A 13,766-nucleotide genomic window follows, 5' to 3' on the forward strand; every position below is an offset into this window, starting at 1 on the left:
AAATGCTCTGTGTTTTAAAGTGCTCTACACATTTGTACTGTTCCTGTTTTTAAAGATGCGTTGAAAATAAATTTAGATATATTGTTGCTTACAGACTGTGATATACACCATGGGATAACAATCGAAGAGACTGATGAATGCTGTAGATGGAAAATGAGTGTTCTCCACTACCAGATTTTCGGTTTATTTGTAAGAATCCAAATTAAAAAAGTAGTCAAGGAGGAAACCCTCCGAAGAAATGCAGATAAACAAAAGAAAAAAAAGAGTAGTGAATTACCCAGTAATCCATAGAGAGTTTGGGTAGATCTTGTTTGGGCACAAATGTCTACAAAGTTATGATGCAGTCGTTATTACTGTGACGGATTACAAGGGTGCAGGAGGCCTCGATTTTTATTTATTTATTAATTTAATGAAATAATGCAGGTAATTCCATCTCTGAAAGGAAATTCTGCTGTTCAGATTCCCCTTTCATATACTCCATGCCAAAAGCATAGTGTGTACTTGGTTATCTTGACATGACTTTGACCTCTTGCCATGAAGGAAAGTAACTCACATTCAAATGAAAGATTACAACAATTTTGATCATTACAGAAAGCATTATTTTTCACTTAATCTCTCTGAGTTATCTGGGGACTATGCTCAGCGAAAAGTCTATTCAGTATAAAAGTAACACTTTGCTTTATCCAGCTGTCAATAAAAAATACTAAGGCTGGCGCTAGTCTGTGAATCTGTTGTGTCAACTTCCTGTTCAGCTTCTTGCATGCTTCTTTCAGGCCTCCCTGCTATACCTAGTAGGAAATGCCTTGTCCCTGGATATTTCACATGTGCATTTCATTGACAACAAATATATCTATGTTATGTCATTATTTTGAATGATTTTCAAGAATACCGAGTTGCCATACTATGAAAAGGTGTTCATTAAAAAAAACAATCATTTTCCATGTTCTTTTAATCATCTTAGTCAACATAAAATGCATCTTAGGCTGATGCACCATGTTACAAATGATATCCAACATTTATGATTCAATTATTTACAATAAAATACTATAATATAGTTGCAATTGTATTTTACTCTCTTAAAACATTTCTGTTTGTACATGATATATTTAAAAGTGTAGTGTTGCACCAACATGTACTCCCATGTATTGTCTCCACACTGTATGGGTAGATCTAACCTGAATCATGCTTAGTGTATTGACCTCAAGCAAAAATGAAATGTAGGCCTCTGTCAGTGTGTATAATGTAGGTTTAGGGACTTTGAACTAACGTGCTTAGATTGCTCCTTTCATCTCTATACTTGATGTACTGTGTAATCAAAAATAGTGTCTCAAATGCTTACTTTTATCTCAATAGGAACTCATTCTCAAAATGATTCCTTTGTATGTGCGAGAAATTGCCATCTGCCAAGGGCGTAGAAGCCCTGGCTTTTTTGGTTTTTATTAATTAAGAAAATGATGTAGGTAATTCCACCTCTGGAAGGGTAATCTACTCATCAGATTCTCCTTTCATAAGCTCCATCCCACAAGCATAGTATGTACCTATACCATGCTGCATCAGTAGCCTGTTTTTCATCACCTGCTCTACAAATGGCACAGTGCCGGTTCGGAGGTCAGAGGTGCCCCTTTGACACCTGCAGTGACAACCAAGTCCCTGCAATGCAGGGGCTGCATTTAAGTGATGCACGTCTGTTCCAAAACTCTATAATTATGAGTCTACCTCCTGGTGGCAGAATAACCTTTAGAAATAAGCCATAACTCAGTTATGGTGTGATGGATGGACAGTGTTCCCATAATGATTACAGCCACAGCAAATTGATATCACCCATGTGACAGCCCATGCTCAGCTGTGGAAGGATTGTGTGTATTCTCCCCAGACATATCAAAACCAAGAAAACTGTACCCACCAGGAATAATTTGGAAATATCTATAAATATAGACAACTATTTAAACAATTGCGTACCCCAAAGGGGTTACACTACAGCAACCCTGCACACTTAACGAATCATCAACGGAGACCACATTGAAATATCTGTGCAATAATGCTAATGCAAATAGAAGTATTTAATCCGTTAATTATATCTCACATGTATGAATCATGAAAAATGCAAAGCAGAAAATATACACACAAACAATACAGAAATAGAGGTGCAAACAATATCCCAATCACTGCTAAACAGAGATGCACATTAAGCAAAAAACATAGAAACATGCACAATAATTCAATAGGTTCAACAGAATTAATTTCTGTTGTTAATTTCTATGGCCCCTTAACCTGAATGAATAGTGCAAGCAGTCTGATTTAATCAAAATGTCCTGCAGAGTGGACCATGCGTTTCGGTGGATATAATTCTAATGTTACCACCTTCATCAGGACCAAAGAATATTGACCCTGTAGTAAAGCAAATCATGAATATAAAAGTAAGGAACACTTGTAAAATCACATAAGAGCTGCTGTAACCCTCCACCAGAACATGAGACGGAACAAACCAAAAACCAATCAACAAAAGAAAAAAAGAAAAAAACAAACAACCTTTGTGAGGACAAGGCAGTGCCATATAAAATGGACACTAATAACATTTCGAATATGTTCAAAGCTAAGCTGCAGACCAATGGTAAAAGGTCATGCAACGGAATAAAAGAAAAATATATACAAAAATGAAAATACCTGTCAATTTACCATAACATCTTAGCAAGGGTGAGGAGACACAGAATATAACTTGTGAAAGAATTGAGTGCAAAAGAGGTAAAAGTATCGTCCGGCTGCAAAACACATATAGGCCATTGTCTTAGCGGGAGGAAAGGGAGCTTTACAATAATGATATGATATGATATGCCATTTATAACGCGCCTATACACAAGGTAACCAGGAACGTCATTTGGTGGTCACCAGGGGTCGCAACTGCAACCTCTGAGGTTTTCTTTGCTACCCCTGTGGTCTCCCTTGTGACCGCTAATTTAAAAAAAAGTAATTTTTTTAATGTTTTTTTTTTTAACATTGAACCTCCTGGAACACTTTGAGCAGTTACCTTAAGTAAGAAATAATAGGAATAACAAATAATGTGTCTTTCTGGAAATCTATACAATAATTGCTAGACTAATTGCTAGACTAATTAAACTGCTGAAAGGTCATGTTCTATCGCTACCCATGATGTCACTCGAGGTGGGGACAAATGACATCACTGCCTGTGATGTCATCAGAAGTCAAGGGTCATGTGATGTCACTTCCGCTACCCCTGGGATTTTTGTGAAATGACGTCTCTGAAGGTAACCCGCAGGAAAATACAAAGCTTATCTACAAAAACCTGGAGCCGTAGACTTAATCAAGGCCAGAGTCTCAAACAGAAAAATTATTTCACAGCATAGTAGTGAGCAGAAGCTTTCTGGTCAAAACGGCTTACCGCTAGAATGGAAACATGAGAAAGATGGTAACGCAACAGGAAAAACTAACTGACTGCCATCAACCTAGTAAGAAGGTCGTGACTACTAGTGGCTCACCTTAACATTTCTATATATGTAGAACAGGAGGCAGAGTGTTTAGATTGCAGAAATAGAAACAGTCTGCTACAGACAAAGTATGAGGGCCATAATGGTGTGTCATAAATCAGACACAGTGCGTGTTTGAGTGATCACGTGATTCCATAATTGCAGCCAAGACAGACGCGAAAACCATGCAAGATGGAGAAGGATAAACGCCATGTTAGAACAGAATAAGAGGAAGTAAACAAGTTAAACCAGGCCTAGGAGGGCTACCAAAGGGAGTAAAAAGAGAAGAGTTATTTGTCAGAGGTCCCTGTAAAGGTGCAGAAGAAGCCAAATGACCATGAGGTGTCATGGTGGTTGACAAAGACTCATATTGAATCCAAAAAGCTTGCTATCCCTAACTCTAAGCTGGGTTTCCCTGCCTCAAACTAAAGAATAAAGGATCTGTCAGAATGTCCGTAAACTGAAAAACCACCGTCCTGAGTCAAAACCCTACTTCTGTCCCTTACACAATTTAAGAGTCTTAACCAAAAGTAAAGTTCTCTCACCAGGAGAATAACTCAAACAACCTGGACCTCCTAGAAGTAACTGAAACATGGCTGTACGCTGCAGCAGGCCCTTCACTCCTTCTAGCTATACCAGAGAACTACTCTATCATGAAACTTGACAGACTAGACTCCAGAGGAGGAGGGATTGCCCTCATTTTCAGAAACACTCTAGACATAAGAACTTTCACCACCTCTACGCTCCACTCATGTGAATTACTCACTGCCAAATTCCAGACTTCTCACAATAGCACCATCACCAGCCACCTTATCTACAGACCTCCTGGGCATATTGGCACATTCAAGGAAGATATGATGGCCTTATCATCAGACAACACAAAAACATCCTCGCAAACCTTAAAACTAGGTGACTTCAATCTAGGATACAATGACCCCAATGACCGCAAGCTACCACAATAGCTAATACTCCAGCTGAACATGGATTCCTTCAAAAAAATAACACAACCAACGCGCGAGAAAGGAAAGACCATTGAGCGGCTCGCAGACAACAACTGCAACATCACCGTCAAGGAAATCCTTCCACTACCATTGATCACCAAGATCCCCTACCAAGATCACCACCTTGTCACCTTTGAGTTTGCCACTAATAAACCACCAATCAAAATATGTCCTCTGGCTCCGCCTTGCCTTACCAGAAGCAAACGCAACCTTACAGCCGAGGCTATTCTACCCCTAATAATCCCTACGCTTAATTCACTCGACACTAATAACCCAGAAACTCTAGTAGACACTTACAACACCTCTATGACCAAAGCATTAGACATACTTGCACCTCTCAAATTGCGCAAAGGGAGACCCACAGCCCATATTAACTCCTGGTTTACCCTCAAGCTTAAAACACTACGTGCAAAAAAAAGAAAATGTGAATCATTATGGAAAAACTCACCCTCAGCATAGCACAAAATTAGCCTCGCCAATATATCCGCCAAATACAAAAATTAGATTATAACCACCAAACGCAACACCTTTAACCATAGAATAAATCAAGCTAGCTCCAGCACAGAAGAACTCTTTACTATCCTGAGAGAAATGGAGACACCTTACCAACCTCCTGATGCCTGCCAAAAAGACAAATCCTGGTGCTCAGTCATCCAGAATGCCCTTTCCAATAAAATTGTTACACTGCAAACTAAAATTGCTAACAAACGCCTCTGCCTCACCAACCTTGCCGCAACCAACCCTACTGACTCTATGCATAGTCAACAACTCAAAGGCTTTAAATTCTCTCATGTATCTGTTCCAGAAGTACAAAAAATCATAGCCTCTCTGAAACCGCCTAATTGTCAAGGAGATAGCTGCCCAGTACAGGTCATCAAAGACGCAGTTAGAGACTTGTCCCCATTCATCACCAAATTGATCAACGCCTCTTTTTTAAGTGGCACTGTACCCAGCAACCTGAAGGAATCATGGGTACTGCCACTACTTAAAAAACAATCATTAGACCAGACCATCCCCACGTATTACAGACCTGTCACTACGGTCCCTTTCATATTAAAAATCAAATCTTGGGTAGAGTAACATACTTGCAAATCCAAGACTACCTGGAGACGAACAAACTCCTGGGGACTCGGCAGTCTGGCTTTAGACCTCAACACGGGACAGTAACAGCCCTTATTGACCTAAAAAGCCAGATTGACGATCTCAAAGACAAAGGTCGACTGGCCATCCTGCTCCTATTGGACCTATCGGCAACCTTCGACCTGGTCGACCACAAGGTACTGTGCGATCATCTGGCTTCAGCGGCCCATTTCTCTAAAGCAGCCATTATTTGGATTCAGTCATTTTTAAACAACAGGACCATGCGCGTCTTCTCACCGTCCGCCTCAGCTGATCCCATACCAATTACCTGTGGTGTACCCCAAGGCTCATGTGTCTCCCTTACTGTGTATAATATTTTTACAAAGCCCCTATTTGACTGGGTGTCACCTACACAAATTATGCAGATGACACCCAGATCCTCCTTCCCCTGACAGGTATCTACAATATTGATGTACAGCGGGTGAACAAAATCTACACTATCATTCAGGCATGGATGGCCCAACACTGCCTCTGCCTGAATGACGATAAAACCGAACTTCTCCTTGTAGGGTCACCAGCCAACGTTAACAAAATGAGCCCCACATACACCTTCATTAATATCGACGGCAATAACATTCCCATAGCCAAAGAAATAAAAACCTTAGGTTTCTACTTCGACGCTACATCCAATCTAAACAAACAGGCAAACATGACTGCCTCAGCCACTGCCTATACAGGAAAGCTGATTAGAGCCTGAAGACCATTACCATCAACTGAAAGCTGTCTTATTCTAGAAAGAGCGCTTACAATGTCCAAATTGGACTGTTATAACGGTCTCTACCTAGGAGCTGATAAAACTGTCCTTAATAAACTCCAAGTCATGCAAATTAATGCACTTAAATATACCTAGAAAAGAGCATATTTCAGCTACCAGAAAACACCATAACTGGCTTTCCATAAAGGAAAAGATTGAACTTAAAACCTTGTGCCTTACATTTAAAGCACTAAATGCGACAGCATCCCCTTACGTTACTGAAGAATTCACCTTGAGATCCTCTAAGAGAATCACCAGATGGTCTAACACATCGTGCCTGGTGGTCCCTTGTTACAACCTAAAAAGCTCTGGAGGCTCCAGCTTCCCAGTCATGGCGGCCCAATTATGGAACACCCTCCCTCAAAACATTAAATCCACTCCTACATTCCTTGAATTTAGAAGAAATGTCATTACCTGGATACTTAGCAAGAACCCGACAAGAGTAACATAAGGCTTATCATTCAAACACATGATATCGCTAACGTCTAACCCACTAGCGGACTACTATCTCTGACTGCAAATGTACCACTCACCGTATGTGCACATGATAATCTTTTATGTGCAGCCCTCATGAATATATCTCTGTATCGCTGCTACAATGCATCCATACATGGTGTGACTGTATCGTATCTGTATTCTTCTTCTGTACATGCCTGTTATTCTATGCATATCATCTTGTATACATGACTGTACCATTACTGTATTACTATGAATGTATTCCTTTGCCTGTAACCTCCTATGCTTTAAAAGCGCCCAGTTACCTCAGGGTCCGGCTGCGCTATATAAATTCAATAAACAAACAAACAAACTCACTCCCTTCTTCTACTGTCTTAAAATAAAGTCTCTTCAGTCCTCCAATCGATACCAGGGGAAATGACTCCCTTCCCCTGGTCTTGGTTTACACACAGTTCCAGATGTGGCCAGGATGTTGACTCCCTTCCCCTGGCTTCTCTGGGAATGTTCAAGCTGGGTCCAGGGGGAATTACTCCCTCTGCCTGGATAATGGTTTCACCAAAATTCCAAATGTGTCCTGGGGGAATAGCTCCCTTCCCTTGGATATTAGTTCCCTTGGATATTAGTTTCAACAAAGTTCCAGTTGAGGTCAGGGGGAATGGCTCCCTTCCCCTGTCATCATAGGTAACTTTCACAACAGTCCTAGGCTCCCCTTAGCCCGTCAGTGGTCTTTTCTTTACCACTGTATGGAGGGTTCCTCCCTCCAATATTCACCATGTACTTATTAGGATCACAGACCCTGTTCGCTCCCACTTTCTTGTCAGGCCCACTTGGTTCACTCTCCTGCCTAGTACTTCCACAAGGGAGAAGAATTGTATGATGATATACTTGACTTTGGTATGGTTCCCAGACCCTGGTTCCTATTGTTCTCTTATAAGGCCCACTTGGGTCACTCCCCTGCCAAGTGATGCCACGAGGAAGATGACTCATATTAATATAGGCTTCACCTCGGTATGGGTCCTAGACCCTTGGCTCTCTTCCCTTCTCACTGGGCCCACTTGGTTGACTCTTCCCAAGTACTGTCACAAGGAAGATGACTTGTATAAATATAGACTTCACCTTGGTTTGGGTCACAGACTCTTGGTTCTGTTCCCTTCTCACTAAGCCCACTTGGTTGACTCTCTTCCCAAGTACTGCCATGAGGAAGATGATTCTTATCATTATTGCTGTGCAGTGTATTTCTCTCCTGCACCCATAAGCCCCTACTGGTCCTTGTGATGTGTCCTTTACCTTTGTTGCCTCTGGGACTCTTGGCCTGTCCTTCCTGGGTGCTTGCGTCTTCTCGCTGGGTTGTGCGGACGTCTCTGGCTTCTGCTGCTCTCACCTCATGTACCTTCTTCCTGGTCTCTTCACCGAAGGTGTAGGCGCCGTTACTGGACCACTCAGCCCACCTCCAAGAGGTCACACCATCGTCTTCCAGTCTCCAGTCACATCCTTGACCAGCTCCACAGCACTGGGTTGTCGGCCTCTTGCCTTTGGGAGCAAACTGCTCTCAGCTTTTCTACCGCTTCCGCTGCGTCTCCTTCCCGGTCTGCACTGTCATTCGCGCTGGTCTGCAGTTTCCCTTCTTGAAGTCCTATGTTAGTTTTTATGTGTTTCTCAGGATGACTCCCCCGCAGAAGTTTATACCGTACCTGTATCTTCTTTATGCCATCCTTCATGACTCCTGATGGCCACCTCATCTCAGTACTGGCCTTGCTGGTAATCTTCATGCATTGGGTAATCTTTTTTATGCCACTACTGGAGTTAATCATATTTTCTGTATTGTTAGCAATCTTCTCCATCTCAGTAGAAGTAACTGGTATAATGTTACATTAACAAATAGAAGTGCTATCAAAGAGGGGTTGGTAAAAGGTGGTAATGGGCTTGAGGGGGTTAGGTTTGGGGTGTTGTGCTGACTTCTATCCAGGTGGTCGTCCTTATCCCCAGGAGGGGAGTCCCTCCCCATGCAGTCCTCCTGCATTAAACCACCCTAGGGGGAATATTGGGTAGCCACCTCACCTCCCTAGCCTCATGGGAAAGGTCTCCCCCATGGGGAGAAGTGACAACACCTAGTGAATCGTCACATCCCCAAGGTGCCACTCAAGTATGGGGAAGGTAGAGATGAGTGAAGCCACTTGTTATAAGTAGCGGATGTTTAATAATAAAAAAAGGGGCCCAAATAGGCCCTATGTTCAGTAATGAAGGCAGAGAGACCATGTACCCCAGACATATTGATATTAGCAAAAGGCAGATGCAAATGCTGTGACAGGGGGCACCTGGCAGGCTGGGGACAGGAACTGTCAGCATTGATGGTCCACCGAAGGTGAAGAGAAAAAAGATGAAATAGCAAATGATAGTAGACTACAGCCGACACTGAAACAGATACAGGACAGAAGACACATGTTCTGATAATCAGACATGAACTTCCCACGTAGTTTGGCCCACATATCTAAGGCCACATGGGCACTCATTGCAATAGACTACCTTTGTAGTCTTACAGTTTCTTAGGCCCCTCAAATACCATTGTTTTTCCACAATCATGAAACACTTGATTTTCCAGTTCAAAGTGCATCAGGTATCTTATTTAGGTCACAGGCTCACATAGGAGGGAATGGTACCACGTCCAGAGATGGTGGATGCCATTTTAAAAGTGAAATCCTCAACTAACAAAGACAAGTTGAAGTCTTTCTTAGGATTTATATGTTCTATTCAAAGTTTGTTGAGAATTGTACGGTGAAGAGTCAGCCTTTATGTGTGTTGTTGAAAGTATCACGACCAGAATTGTGATTGATTATCTGGAGAGGCTTTTTGTGAGGGAGGGTTATCCCAAGATAATCAAATCTGACAATGGTGTTCAGTTAGTGCTGAGTGAAATGAGGCAGTATCTCAAACTACATGGTATTAAGAACCACTGGGGCAAATGGATTAGTCGAACGCACTAATCGGATAATTAAGGTGTAAATGGCATGGATTGGATAAACGGTATGCGCAAAGTGTTGACGGCTGACCGTGACACCCCACACATGTTGACAAAGGTTTCACTGTTCAAAATGATGAGGGGAAGGAGAATGCACAATGCACTCTGACCTTTACCCTAATTGGTTGATGGATAACTGTGCTGTTGAGAAGCATGAGTATATGGTGGTGGAGCAAGCACTAAGAGTGGTTGATGTTGTGAGGATTATAAAACCTTCAGAGTGCCAAAAGTGTGCTCGTAATATTTGAACCCATTCAAATGATAAATGTAGACGAGAAACATGTTGTAACTAGTGATGGTAAATGTTGGCGCATGAACCACGAAGTAAGGGAACATGTTCTGTAGAGTTCATGTTGCAATGCGTTAGAGGATGAATTGTACAAGGAAGGATCAGTCGACAATTAACCAGAGTGCAGTGTGGAGTCGGATGGGGAACATATCACCAATGGTGAGCAGGGAACCGCATCCAGTCGTGCACCAGGAAGCAGTATTCAACCCACTGACATTCAAAGGGAAACAAGTGGCGCTGCTGGGCACGCTAGTGGTGGGGGGATGACAGGTTGCATGCGAAAAGGAAAGACGGAATTTGATGGCTATAACGTTTACAAGTGATATTATTCTGCAGTCCAGCATAGTAATGTGTACCCCATCATATTTTGATATGCCTTTTATACTGTAACAGTTACCACCTTTCCAACTGTTGTTATATGTAATTGTTGCTTCATGCTATTCTTTATTTGAGAAATCCTTATTGCTATCCATAAGGAGGAACGTATAATCAAGCCGATTCATGGAATTAATGTGCGCTGAAATTTTCGGCGAAAGCGTGCGATTCATGGAAGTCCGTGCACGTGTAAATCCCAGGATGTGTGCCAAAATTCTGCGTGGCGCATGCTGGCGCTCACGTCTCCAAACAGCGTGCGCTACGCGCACAGCGAAATCGCACATAGCGCGGCGCACCCAACAAAAGTAGGAGGAACAGGGGGCGTGACACGTGGAATAGGGAACAACATGTGGAAATGTGGGCGTCACGTTGGAAGTACAGGAGGCAAATGCGTGGAACGCCCACACACACGTTCAAAACACGTATTCATGGATTCGAACGGGGCTAACGCGTGCGCCAAAAAAGACGCGCTAATCCGAAACACGTACGCCAGCAGGAAGCAGGCGTACGTGGACCCGCGCAGCATAAAAGTGCGCGCAAACAACAAGCTCAGACGCCAGGATGAATATACCGTTCCTAGCAGCAGTGGTCGTGGGATACCGCAGGAGGAGGAGGATAGTCAGGCCCAGAATTTTCACACCCAGAACCAGCCTTTTTGGGATGCCTGATGACCAGGTGTATGGGAGGTACAAGTTTCCACCTCACATAATACTCGACCTGGTGAGTGAGTGGGAGGATGACATCACATCACCCACCCTGTGCTCCCAAGCACTCAGCCCCCTGGATAAGGTCCTCAATGTACTGCACTTCTTGGCCACTGGATCATTTCAGCGGACAAGTGCTATAGTGGGGTGGGGGGGTGTCACAGGCCACGCAGTCATGCTGCCTACACCAGGTCTTGGCCATCATGACTGCACGCCCATCAGTCCGCAGGCACATATACCTGCCCAGAACACCTGCAGAAAGGCAGGCTGCCGTCCAGGATTTCTACGGGGTGGCACAATTCCCCAAAGTCCTAGGTGCCATTGATTGCACCCATGTGGCTCTACTTCCCCCCAGGGCATCAGAGCACATCTATAGAAACCGCAAGCACTGATATTCCATCAACGTGCAGGTAGTATGTGATGCCAAGGGAATCATCACCTCAGTATATGCCAACTATCCAGGGTCCACCCACGACAGTTTTATTTACAGAATGTCATCCCTAAACCGGGACCTAGAAGCTGGGCGGCATGGCGATACATGGCTGCTCGGTGAGTATAAATGCCACAGCACATGCATGTATGTCAGATACTGAGTAATGTCACAACCCCACTAATGATACCCATCACCACCTCCCCAGGGGACAGTGCCTACCCTTTGAGCACCCACATGATGACCCCAATTTGGAACCCCACCACGCCACCCGAGGTAAGATACAACACAGCCCACATTGCAACCCGGGGCATAGTGGAGCACACATTCGTAGTGCTCAAGTGACGCTTTCGCTCCCTTGACCGTTCTGGCGGGCAGCTGTTATACGCTCCCCCAGTAGTGTGCAGGATCATAGTGGGAGCATGTGTCCTGCACAATGTTGCAACACGCCGCCACCTGCCCGTGGACACCCCTAAAATCGCACCCCTGTGGAGTGCACACAGCCGTGGCACATACCAGCTGACCATCAATGATGATAACATAAGGGCCAGTCAACTGTCGCAACAATACAAGCCTGGGATTGGTCACCTGGAAGTGTTACATTGTGTGCATCCCTACCTACACAAACACCACCAATGCTGTGTCATCAAAAGACACACTTCTATGCTGCTAAATTCATTACCCCCTTGCAAAATACAACATGAAAGAGTGCCATGTCAACCAACCCCTCCCCAGAACCACCACCCAACACACCATGGCATGTCATGCTACGTGAGAGCAAACAAAGCAATCCCCAAAACCTGACACAAGTGTCACAAAGTACAGTGTCCCTAATGGAAACTGGCCACACACAATATGCTCCCAGCATGTAGAACTAACAACACACATGACCAAATACTTACCAACAATACAATGCAGCTACACAACCTCAAACATAGCAAAAACATGACAGTACTAAGTTAAAGTAGTGGTAGTCCTACAACCTGATTATGCCAACACATCGACCCCTTCCAATTGTACAGTGTTGCTGCCACGAAAATGTGTAAGTGCACTGCTTACAACATGAACTCCATCTCCAAGGTAGACTGCCTTGTGAAGACATGAGGAATGAACCTGCAAATTAGGAGGAAGACATGGATGCACAAGCACATATCAATACACCATGCAGTGTACAATACAACAACAATATCCACTAGGAATGTATACACAGTATTGACTACAGACTGCCCACACAGCTCATGGGAGTCCAATGTCACTGTGTAATTCACTGTCACTTGGGCACACCCTTTGCAAGCCCGTGTAAACGGGAAGCAGGAGGGGTGTTTGTCTCACGAACCCAAGCATCTAACCCAAACTCAGAACAAGCCTGCATGTGCCCAGCCGGAATACAGTGGATGCCCACGGGAGCCACACAAGGCAACACACAGTAAAAAAAAAATCAAAAATGGCCATGTGGAGGCCGGGGGGTAGGAGGGAGGGCACCCAGGAGGTCAGAGGACAGGGTGCGCACCAACAGCCACCTGTGTGGATGTTGGGAAAAAAAACATCTCCATGGGCTCATGGCCTGCACGGCTATGCCAATGAGGGAGAACTGCTGCTGTCGCTCTCATCACCCTCTGCTGTGGACGTGGTGGTGCTATGAGAGGCAGCCCACGCAAAGCCCTGGTATGGGCCTCCATGGCAGCAAGCATGCGGGTGTGGAAGGTCTCGTTCTGGAAGATTATAGTGCGGAGATCCCCATGCAGCACCTGACGTGATGCCCGGATCTCCTCCCGAGTTGCCTGCATCTCAGCTGAGAGCGAACGTGTGAGCCGCTCCAGCTGCTGTTCTGTCCTCAAGTTAGTGGAAGCCTCAAGGTCAACAAGAGTCTCCCTGAGGTGATGCAGTTCTACCCTCAGGGCTTCCTTGTGGCCCTGGGACTCTATTGATATCGATTGGCGTAGAGTCTCCAGTGCTGCCCGTCGATCCCTGTTGGACGCCAACATGTCTTCCCTGTGTGATTGGCAAATGGAGTCTGTTGCCTGCAGTAGTTGCTCCACATGCCTTTCAGGGGGGACAATGGAAGTGGCCACCCTCTCCATTGCTTGAGCCATCATCTCAACTGATGCTTCCTGTTGGG

The 13,766-nt window shown here is 44.3% G+C and overlaps 1 protein-coding gene across 1 annotated transcript in view; it reads right to left on the reverse strand.

Moving 5' to 3' along the window:
* Nucleotides 1-13,766, reverse strand: part of IL23R (interleukin 23 receptor) — a 777,663-nt gene that overhangs the window by 79,994 nt on the left and 683,903 nt on the right. The gene's annotated exons all lie outside the window — the stretch shown is intronic.

The sequence above is a fragment of the Ambystoma mexicanum genome, chromosome 1q, assembly GCF_040938575.1.
Source record: "Ambystoma mexicanum isolate Mex_15411 chromosome 1q, UKY_AmexF1_1, whole genome shotgun sequence".
In the NCBI taxonomy this organism is placed as follows: domain Eukaryota; kingdom Metazoa; phylum Chordata; class Amphibia; order Caudata; family Ambystomatidae; genus Ambystoma; species Ambystoma mexicanum.